The sequence below is a fragment of the Lissotriton helveticus genome, chromosome 1_1, assembly GCF_964261635.1.
Source record: "Lissotriton helveticus chromosome 1_1, aLisHel1.1, whole genome shotgun sequence".
Taxonomy (NCBI): Eukaryota; Metazoa; Chordata; class Amphibia; order Caudata; family Salamandridae; genus Lissotriton; species Lissotriton helveticus.
This window is the reverse complement of record NC_136057.1, coordinates 350,857,576-350,869,721: the sequence shown is the minus strand read 5'-3', so window position 1 is coordinate 350,869,721 and position 12,146 is coordinate 350,857,576.

Sequence of the window (12,146 nt, the reverse complement as noted above, 5' to 3'; positions counted from 1 at the left end):
GCCCGCAATAAAGTTACCAGCAAATTTATTGACCTGGGCTTGGTCCTGGCTAAGCGAGAAATTACCAGTCACTAGAAGGCGACCAATGCACCTAACATCTCAAGATGGCTGCGAGAATTCACAAAATGGGCTGACTGTGAAGGGATTTTTAGATTACAGATGGCCCAAAGAACAAGTAATGAAAAAATGCTAGACATGGCGAGAGCATGGGTGGCGTTAGTGGACTCACGCAAGCACCCGACTGATGATACCAACACACCCCTTGAGTGAGGAGAATTGTATGTGTGGATTGAAACATTGCCTTACCTGAGCAAGTAGCTTGGGGGTTTGCACGCATGTACTATATAGTGGCTCCCCTTATGTGGACACCTTCCTACTTGAATCATGGAACCAGATGCCCTACATGACTAGATACTATGCCCCACTGAGTATTTGATGATGGAGGGACATTTATGCCTGAAAGGGGGCGGGCAGGGGATGAGGGGGGGGGGGTGCGTTTCGTTTTTCTATTTGGTTGTTGAGATAGTTATGAGCGAGGTTTGGAATAAACACTTGAGATGCTGATCCCCCGGCATAGGGATATAGAGCATGGCTCCCCTGAGGATTCTGATAAGATCGATGAATACAGTTGCCCTTTGAGAAGATGATCACGTGTGGCGAGAAGCCGTGAATAGCAATATATGACTACAAATATGATTGCCGATAACTGCTATCCGTAGCATGATGGAAACTCTTATATCCCTTTGTATTGACTCTACTTGATTTGATGTAACTGAATAAAATGTGTTTACTACACAAAAAAAATCACAGTTGCAGCACTTTCAACTCACTTCCAAGGGCCCAGGACTGGATTGGTACCACGTGGCAGAGCAGAACTCACAATAGACAGTGTTGAGGTGCTGTTTGCAGGTTAAGAGAGAAGTCTTTGATATCCTTGAGACTTCAGAAAACAGGAGGCAAGCCAACAAGCCCTTGGAGATACTTAGATTCTAGGATGTAGGGATGCAGGTCCAGTCCTTCTCATCCCCAGGCAAGAGGGCAGCAGGCAGTAGGCCAACACAACAAAGTGGTTCAGTAAAGTGGCAGTCCCTCCAGCAACATAGCAGCCCTTCTTCATGGTAGAATGTCCTTAGTTCCAGAAGTGTTCTGAGTTGTTGGTGTCAGAGATCCAGTACTTATACCCAGTTGGGCCTTTGAAGTGGGAGAGACTTCAAAGAGATGCCTCTGAAGTGCACAAGTCCCTTTATTTCCTGCCCCAGCTCCAGACTCACTACAGGGAGTAGTATGCAACACTTGTGTGGGAACAGGACACAGACCCTTCAGGTGTAAGTGTCAGCACTTCCCTCTCATCCTGGCCAGGATGACTCATCAGGATGCAGATGGCCACTCAGTCACACTCATTCTTCCTTTGTCTGCGGCTGTCTAGAGGGAATGCACAAAGCCAGCTATTACCTACCCCCCTGACGATTACTCCAGAGTGTTTCCAGGTGGTTACAGTAAAACAAAAGGCCAACTTTCTAAAAGTACAAACAACTATCAAGGAGGTGGTTGATTTGGTTGAATGCTTTTTGCTAAATGACAAGATTTACAATAAACGTGGTCTGTGTTTTCATTTCACAGTTCATTAGGTATAATTCTTTTTTGTCTAAACATGAAAAGGATAAGCACTCCTCTTTTACATAGATCAATTGTGCTGCATTAACGAAATCCAAAAATCAAGCATAATGGCATTTTACTCAAAACAAAATACAATAATTACATTAATGCATGCAAATCAACATTATGTTAACAAAACAACCTACATAACATTGGAAATGCCTTTACAGATACACAAAAGAAAACAAATTTACTTTGACCCGTACAAAAGTTTCTATATCGAAGGGATTAGATCATGGCTGCTCTAAGGAAGCCAAGCCCTTTTGGTACTAACATCTGGGTTCAAATGACATCAACTATGGGTGAGTTGTAATTTGGACAATTTCTTTTTACAATCCATATTGGTGCTAGAATTAATGAAGTCCCAGATGGTTCGCGCCAATGCGTTTCACACCACAGGTAGCTGGGGGTTCTCTTCAGGGCTGTGGGATGGTAAATTCTTGTGTATTTTTTCTCAGGGCTGTGGGCTGGTAAATGCTCCTATGTATTTCTTGTCTCTTTGAAAAAGGAAGGGACAAACTTCTCCCAGTATTTGTTCAAATGTCAAGTTAGAAGGCTTTTAAGAATGGTCCCCATGGAACGTGTCAAATTGGTTGGAAATTTGAAACTTGAAACGCAAGTGTTTATCACAGATGCCTCCATCAGACTATGAAGATGCATTTACCAGCCCATAGCCCTAAAGAGAACCCCAGCCACCTGTGGTTCGAAATGCATTGGCACAAACCATCTGGGACTTCATTAATCCTAGCACCAATATGGATTGTAAAAAGAAATTGTCCAAATACAACTCACCCAAATTTACTGATGTCAATACCAGCCTTCCTCCATTGGCCATTTTACCCATCATGCCAAAGTGGTTGTAGGCACTGGGTTAAAAGATTACTGAGGGAGATTAAAAGTTGACTGCCATTGGAGTGTCTCAATTCTCTAGTGCACTCTTTGTATACTTCCAGATAATGTACAATACAGAGTTTGGAATTGTCAGAGAAACTTGGATAGGTGATCTGTTTTGAATAGCTTTTCTTTCTCCTGGTTACTGAAAAAGAAACCCCATATGGGGAAAATACCCTACCTGTTAAGTCCAATGCTTCACATCGGGCACTCTCCTGCAGGATACAAGATAAAAGGAGCATGGTTAGTTTCACTGAAAGGTGCTTCTTGGATAGGTCTGAATTAGCTTGCCATCTCTGCAAGAAGTTGAGAACAATATTCACACTCTGTTGCAGGGATTCTGCTCAAGAACAGAACTATGGTTGGGACCATAGAATGTTAGTATGTAGGGGGCTGAGTCACCATACCACACCTGTATCTGTGAGCCCAAGTCCAACCAGTTATAGTCCCTCACTTGCCCTCCTAATTTTTCCAGAGATGAAAGTGATTTGGCACCTCAGACCATAACACTCTCAATCCTATCAGGGATCGCAGTAACAGGGCACACCCTTTCGCTCTCTCACTCGTACTTGTGTACAATAAGGTATGGGAGACACAAAGGAAATTTACAATGTTTATCTAAACTATCATGCTCAAAGATGCAATAATTGTGCCACAATTATAAAACAAATACATGTCAATAATGTCATCAACATGGTTAATAAACCATATACAATAAGGAACATTGTCATGTTATCTGACAGATCTGCCTAAACCCTCCCGTACTACTGTAGCTAAGTATTTATAAAATATAGATCTCTGGGTTTAGTGGCGGTCCGTACCTTAGCATAGGTAGGTGAGTCTTCTACATGTCAGCTGACGCAGCGCTCTTGTCTGAGGACCTTCGCAGTGTGTCTCTGTTGATTTCCAGAACCCTGTCCCTAGTTATATGACAAGACATGTATTCAAAACAGCAGCTACATTCTCTTATTATGTCTAGGTGCTAGTGTGTGACCAGAGAAAAATAACAAGGTGCAATCTTGTGTGACCTTACTTAGGTTGTTCAGACTAAATTCCAGGAAATTAATAAAATTCGAAAACATGTGCAGGTTCTATATGAAAATATAACGTGGTACAAAAGCAAGCATGATATTTAGTTATGTCTGTAAAACTACAGTGGCCTACAATGTGCATGATTAGGCTAACATAGAGAAAACGACAATGGGCCATGTGAGAAACACACAACAGCCCCAGAGGGAGGTGAATTTCGAAGGAGGAGAATTAGGTAAGCCAATGCCTCTCATGACCCTACTTACCAGCAGGTGGTCTTCCTTTTGGTTTTCCTCTCATCAATGAATACCCTGCTGATATCGCAGAACAATAGTTGTTTATTTAAGAATAGGCTAGCCCTGAAGAAGCTGATTCAGCTAGGAAGTTGATTGCGAAGGTAATGAGGGCCCCAGGGGATCCAGACTCAGTTTGTCGCACAAACTCAACCATTTCCGCCATGCTGAGGAATACAGTTTGTGAGTGGCATCAAACCAAGAATGGAATATGAAAGATTCAGACTGTTCTAAAAGGGCTGGCAAGATCCAGCAGCTCCTGAAATGTGCCACACCATGAGATATAGATGGTCTTGTATTATCGACAGATGTCAAAGATCTACTGGATATAGGAGGAGATCCCGAAACAAGGGAATTTGGACTGGGAAGTCACCAGACAATTCCGAAAGAATGGGGAACTAGGGGTGATCAGTATTACCTCTGCTTTCTGGTTGCAAGCCTGGGCTGAGACTATGGGTATCAGAAGGAACGGATGAAAGTCATAATGAAGTGGTACGTTCCGTCCCTGGAGAAAGGCATTTGTAGCTCGGGCCATCCAATCTGGAATCCAAGAGAAGAACTTCTGCAGTTGAGCGGACAGACAAGAGGCAAACAGATCTGTATTGCACAGCATTCATTGATCTTGAAGCAGATGGAAGATTGTCGGATGTAGTTTCCGCTTGCCGGAGTCTCAGATATGCTGTGAGTTCCAGTCGGCTACTGTAATATTGCGACCTGGCAATATTCTGCTGTTACCTAGATATGGTGAAGGAGGCAGTAGTGCCAGAAGTCTTTTGCAATCTCCACCAGGACTTTGGATTTGGTCCCCCATCTGTTTATGTATTGGACTGCAGAGATGTACATTTTCAGCAAGATACAGTAACTGGATTTGTGAGGCGCTAGGCTTTTGATCTCAAAAGACCCCACAAGGAGCTCTAGGCAGTTTATGTGTGAACGTGATTTGTCTGGAGCCCATCATCCTCCAGTGGAGATACTTACGTATCTGGCTCCTCAACCTCATAGGCTGGCGTCTGACTTGATGACTAAGTCTGGACGGGAGCAGAAGATGGCCCAGCTGTTAAAGGCTGCCATGTGGTCGAGCCACCATTTAGATTCTGATTTGGTCTCTGGGGTCAAGTTTGTTGAATAAGATATCCATTGCTGGAGGTGTTGGATCATCAAGTATAGGCCCAGCTATTAAAGGCTGCCATGTGGTTGAGCCACCATTGAGATTCTGATTTGGTCTCTGGGGTCAAGTTCATTGAATAAGATATCCATTGCTGAAGGTGTTGGATCATCAAGTATAGGCGAGCTTTTGAGTGTAATGGGGCGGGGAAGATTGCCTGTAGAGATGATGCAAAAAGGCCCACAATCCCGGTCAGAACTCTCAGGGAGACCCTGTACCTGTGGAGAGTTTATTGAATTTACTTCTGAACCGCTTTCAGTTTCTGCTTAGAAAGCGTCAGAAGCACCGTTGAGGAGTCGATCTGAAAGCCTAGAAACTCTAAACGTTGTGAGGAAGTAAGTATGGTTTATTTTTCTCGTTCACTAGATGCCTAGGTCTTGGAGTAATTGAATCGTCCAGCTCAGATGCGTCAACAACTGGAGCCTGTCTTGGGCCATCAGGAGAATATCGTTGCACCAAGGGGCGGAAGACAGACCAAAGGGATGGACTTAGAATTCTATCAGTTAATCAGGATTCTTTTTTTAAAAATAATTTTATTTTCCATTTCAATAATATAATACAAACAAAACATTAAGACGGTAATGAGAAAAAAAAGGGGGGGGATTAAGAGTGCAAAAGAAAATTAACAGAAGAAAGGGCTGTTTCCACTTTGCAACGTAATACATACATGATGACAGCATGATAAACATTGTCACTTCATCCGAAAATTGCTTGATTGGTGCACCCCCACATTGTCCAACCCGACCAACAACCAGATCATGCAAGATTTTATAACCCAATGCATATACCACTCATGGGACGACAAAGTCATAGGCTTATCAGTCTGGCAGCCTTGGGCTGTTATCTTGTTAAAATATAACTCTCATCTCCCGTTGCCTTAGCTATGTCTATTGTGCCAGCGGATCATCTTCTGCCATTATGGGTGTTGTAGCTTGTTCCATGGCTTTAGCCGCAGTGTAAGTGGCATAAAGGCACCATAAATTCTTCGGCCGGTTCCTAGGGGGAAAGAGCTCACTATATGTTTCTGTTTGTATGTTGCAATATAGCATATCTCTGGACCATTGTTTCAGCGTAGGAGGGGGGTCTTGTTAAGACTTGTTTAGCAACTAGGAGTGCCATATCCACCAGGCGCCTAATGGGTTTCTGTATCTTCTTTGAGTATCCTAGTAACACTAGTAATGGGTCTGGGCTAAGGTCCACCTGAGTTATCGCCTGAATTTCAGTATAGATTTGTGTCCAGTAGTTAGCAATGTGTGGGCAGAGCCATGCTAGGTGCAGGAAGTCAGCCTCTAGCACCCCACAACGATCGCATCTAGTCATGTCATGCAGCCCATATTTGTGAAGGCGTTTTGGTTGTGTAATAAATGCGATTCAAGAATTTAAACTGGATGAGCCTATGTCGCCCGTTAAGCGAGACACGCTTAGTAGCCTCACAACAGTATCTCCACATGTCGTCATCTATGTCCTGCTCTAAGTCCATTTGCCAGTCAAGTCAGGCTTTATTATGGCAGTCTATATATAGTTCCTGCATCTGAGAATATATCTTTGCTTCTATTTGTTTAGGGGATGTTGCTTGAATCATTGCGGTATAAGAACGCCCCTCCGGGGGTTCCAGCATTTCATCGCCCAGTATTCGCCTCAGCGCACTCCGGGCTCTAAAGTAATGAAAAGTATTCAAAAGCGTGGGCTTCGGTTCCATCCCTATTAATGCTGCCCCCTCTGTTCCCCGGCCATCACTGAAGAAGTCCCCTATTGTGTTTAAGCCCAAAGTGTGTAGAGCCACTACCATCTCTGGTGAAGTTAACGTCTGTAAAAAGTCGCACCAGGCTATGGGGGTATGAGGCGAGTAAAATTGGGTTGCCGCCTGTCTGTTTATAAGGTTGTGCCATGCATGAACTGTAGTGTTTATTGAATCCAAAATAGTGGTAGTTCTACTAGGTGGGTGATGCAAGACGTTTGCTAAATGTGCTGGGGTTTGTGTTATGCGCTCTATGTACAGGTGGGGTGGGGAAGTCTGCTGGTGCAGCTAAAAGTAGGTGTGTGAGGCTTGGGTCACCAGATAGCATAGATCAAGATCCGGTGCTCCTGATCCGCCCATTAAATAGGGCAGGACCATTCGTTTCCAAGAGGCGCTGGGTTGTTTCTTGGCCCATGCCAACTTAATCAACAATGCGCGGATATGTTTGAAAAATTGGGATGGTAGGATCATAGGTATGTTAATAAATAAGAAAAGAAAGCGGGGAAGAACTACCATTTTCATTAACGATATTCTGCCCAATAATGAAAGGGGGAGGCAAATCCAGCGCACAATGTCCTCTTCTAACCTAGCTACTGTGACCATAGTTCTCTCGGAACACAAGCTCTGGATCTATGTGTATCTGTATCCCCAAGTACTGTACCGGGTCCTCCGTCCCGTGCAGCAGAAAATTCAGTTCCTCTGGGGTAGTTGCTTGAGTAAGGGGGAATATCATCGATTTTGACCAGTTTATTTTAAGGCCCGATAGTTCGCCGAAGCGTGTTATTTCCCGCAGTACCTGAGACACGTTGATGGCCGGGTCTCTAATATAAAGGAGAGTGCCATCTGCCTATGTAGAGACAATGAGATTGTAGTTCGGTAATCGTATCCTCCTATGGCTATGGTACTCTCACAGAGCACGTAATGGTACAGCTACTAAGGCATACAATAATGGCAACAGGGGGCAGCCCTGTCTGGTACCTCTGGATATTTCCAATGGTGTGGTGACCACGTCACCCACCTTTACTCTAGCTGCTGGGTGTTTGTATAGTGTGCTAATTAAGCTTAAATAAATGCTTCCCAGTCCCATACACTCCAGAGTCAGCATCATGAATCTCCATTCCACCGAATCAAATGCTTTTTCAACGTCTAAAAATATTGCTGATGCTTTCTTATCTGGGCAGTGTGCTGTATGGCGCCAAATACAGTGCGGAAATTGTATGTAAGTGTGCATTCTGGGATAAAGCCGATTGTTCTAGTCCCACCAAGGTTGGCATTAATAGGGCAAGTCTATTTTCCAGTACCTTTGCAATATTTTATTGTCCACATTCAAAAGAGAGAGCGGACGATAGGACGAGCAACTATTCGGGGGGTTGCCTGGTTTCAATATGACTACAAGGAGCACTTCTCTCATAGTGGGGTACATTGTGCCCTCCTCTGCCATCTCCTCAAACAGAGACAGCAGGTGCGGTGCCAGAATGTCCTGATACGCTTTATAGAACCCCACAGTAAGTCCATCTTGTCCTGGTGCACTACCTGCTCGCATCGCAGAAATGGCTGCTTTAATTTTCCACGTCTCAAGCGGGCGCATCAGATATTCTCTATGACCATCTAATAGCCATGGCAGTTTGATGTATTCCAAGTATTTTTGCGAGCTAATTACCAACAAGATTTTAAATAAAACTTGGTATGACCACTTTCGGAGTCTCTACTCTGACGCAGAGGAAGCTACCTTTGATGGTCCACCCATTGACCCCTGGGCTGCCTCTGAGGAATCTAATAGATATCCTTTCACCGAATTGGAGGTGGAAACCGCTATTCGGCGAATAGTTCCAGCAAAAGCAGCGGGGCCCGACGGACTCCCAGGGGATCTCCTTCGAGCAGATCCTGCTAAATGGGCAAAATTTATCTGATCTTTAATTAATGCCATTGACAACGGCTGCCCTATTCCAGACTCCTGGAAGGGAGCAGAGGTTGACCTATCTTTAAGAGGGGGGCTAGGGACGACCCCGCTAACTACCGCCCAATAAGCTTGATCGATTCAATCCAAAAAGTTGTCGGGCGGGTATTGCTGGAGAAGATCCTAACATGGGCAGATGAAAATGGGGTCCTTTCCGACTACCAAACTGGTTTTAGGGCAGGTACAGGGACAATCAAACAGGCGTTCAGGCTACTCCTCCTATACTGGAAGGTGGTCCAAATAGGCAAAGGCAGTCTTTATCTCGCATTCATCGACTCAAAGACTGCCTTTGACCTGGTCCCCTGTGGGCGCCTGTGGCAGGTCCTGGCAGAGCAGGGGATCCCTAGGTACATCCTGAACATGCTGATCCGCCTCCATGATGGCAACTATGCCCAAGTGAGATGGGTTCAAAAGGGCAAAAAACTGCTCGAATACCAGTGAACAGGGGAGTCCGCCAGGGCTGCGTACTAGCCCCCACCCTATTCTCTTTGTATGTGAATGGGGTGGTTGAATACCTCACGTAGATTAGGATTAAGACACAATACACAAGGGGGTACTGGCTTATTTAACCATTACCACACAATCAATGGAACCGAGGTTGTATTTTTCCCAGGTCCTTTCCTTACTTTCCTTCACGAAGTCACTCCTCTGTTGTTTTTTCATGAATTAACCCGGGGTCTAGGAGTGTCCACTCATACCCTCTCTCTCCTGTTGCTGATATACCTCCAGCGAATACCATCTGATGCTCCAGCCCTGGCGGACGAAAAAATTCCCACCCTCCTGTTCGCAGACGACACCCTCCTCATCTCAAAAACCCTGAAGGACCTGCAGACCCTCCTGGACAGTTTCCAACGGTTTTGTACTACTAGAGGGCTGACCATCAACACACTGAAAACAAAGTTCCTAACACTAAACCCATCAAGACCAGTTAGGAACCCACCCTCACTAAATTGCGCCCCACTAGAGAGGGTCACTACATTCGACTACTTAGGTATTCACATTTCCGATGCCATGCTTTGGAGACCACACATGCAGAAAATGTTCTTGAACCACAAAAGGGTTGTGGGGGCAATATTAAAAGAACTTCGCTCTTCATCGAGCAGACCAATTGCACCCGCCCTCACAATCTATAAGGCCAGAGCAGTAAGTTCGGCACTTTATGGTGCCGAACTGTGGGGTTTTTCCAATATAGATCAAATTTCTAGATCGGAAAACAAATTTCTAAAACATCTAATGATGCTCCCTCAGAGGACACCCACTAATCCCCTACTATACGATTTAGGCTGCCACTCGCTTAGAGACACCGCAAGACTTCGCCCACTTTTGCTGTGGGCTTGCTTGTGGCGGACACCAGAACTATCAAAATATGCAGCGGGGCTAAGGGAGGTAATGGATACGGATGGGTGGCACAAGATCAACTGGCTTAAAGGCATAAAAAAAACTCCTATATGATCTTGATTTTAAAGAGGCATGGCTAAACAGAACCTCTCCACCCAAGGCAGAAGTCAAGAAGACGTACTGGCTGTGGGTTAGTAAGAATGATCTCCTTAGCCCTAAAGCAGTCAGGCTCACAGAGGAGTTTATGCAGCATAAGCATTCCATCTTGAACCCTACCTAGACATTATACATAAACCATACGACAGAGCTTTGTATTTTGAGTTTAGGGTTGGTACACTCCTCATAAGAGAGCTGACTGCCCAGTGGAAGCCTCCTTATCAAACGCCAGCTTCGTGTCCAAGTTGTGAGGCTACCACTGAGTCAATCGCACACTTTATGTTCGCGTGCCCAGCCTATAAAGTGCCAAGGGGGCGCTGGTTGAAACAGGTTTGCAAAGAGCTGGGTACCCATAGCCACCAAGCCGCATTGCGTATCCTAAGATCTGACGCCCGGGATCTTTATGCCTGTGGACTAGCAACATTTCTTAGATGGGCATGGAGCATTAGAGCGAGAAATTTGAATGCTAATTCCTAAATACGAAAATGCTGATGTGACCTTTGTCTTCCATAACTTGCACTTTCTTCTCCTTTTTATATAAATGAACAAGCAATTTTTAACTATTTAATGCTTCTATTTTTAATGAATTTCTGCTACTCTATTAATCTTTTGTACATAGCATGTTTTAAAAAAATTTATTTTGGCTCATTTGTATATTTTTTATTCTGTATTGCATAGCGGTCTTCCGTTTTTTTGCGATCTATTGGAAGGCCGTGACCATTAACAACGGTAGTCTATATTTGGCATTCATAGATCTCAAGACAGCGTTCGACCTGGTCCCCCGAGCAAGGCTCTGGGATATCCTGGAGAAGATGGGTTTCCCAAAGTCTCTTCTGGGTTTTATTGTAAAGCTGCATGAGGGGAACTATGCGAGGATCAGATGGGGCACGCAGGGGCAACTGACAGAGAGGGTGCCCGTGAGGAGTGGAGTCCGCCAGGGATGTGTTATGGCACCGACCCTGTTCTCCCTCTTTGTGAATGGTGTGGTGGATCATCTGAGGGAGGAAGCGGCATATGCGCCATCCCTGGCGGGGGAAAAACACCAACTCTACTCTTCGCGGATGATACCATCTTGATCTCTAAATCCCCCATAGGTCTCCAAAAACTCCTGGATCGCTTTAGTGAGTTTTGCACTGACAGAGGCCTTACCATCAACACCTCTAAAACAAAGCTTATGGCCATTTCACCCTCCAAGAGATTCAAGAACAGCTGTTTACTTATTGGTGGCCCCTTGGAGTTGGTCGACTCCTTTGACTATCTGGGTGTTAGGGTAAACAGCCGGATGAAATGGAAAGATCACCTGGCCAAAATGTTAATAAACCACAAAAGAGTTGCAGGGGTGGTATTAAGGGAACAGCGGGAGTCGATGAGTAAACCTGTGGCACCGACTCTCGCAATATATGATGGCCAAGTATTACCGGCAGCCCTATACGGATCTGAGTTATGGGGGTTTGAGAACGTAACGGAGTTAGCCACAGCGGAAAATAAGTTTATGCGAGATTTGGTGGCCCTCCCAGTCTCCACCCCGTTGATCCCTCTACGGCTAGATCTAGGTAGGCGCACCCTTAAAGACATAGTACGTTTGCGCCAACTACTTTTTTGGGTGCGACTAAGAAGGACCCAGGAGCTACATAATTATGCTGCAGCCCTAGATGAACTTATCTTGCTCAACACAGCTAACAAAATCAAGTGGTTGTGCAACCTGAGACAGCTGGTTGTGCAACTGGGCCTAAGTGAATCATGGCTGAGCCAAACCCCGCCTCCCAAGGCAGTGATTAAGAAGCTCTATTGGGACTGGGTGCAGGAGACGGGCATACGCAGGAGTGAAGGGGGGCCCCTCTCCCAGCGATTTCTGGAGTTCAAATGGACAAGAAAATTGGAACCCTTTCTCGACTTTATAGAGAAACCCCTGGATAGAGCACT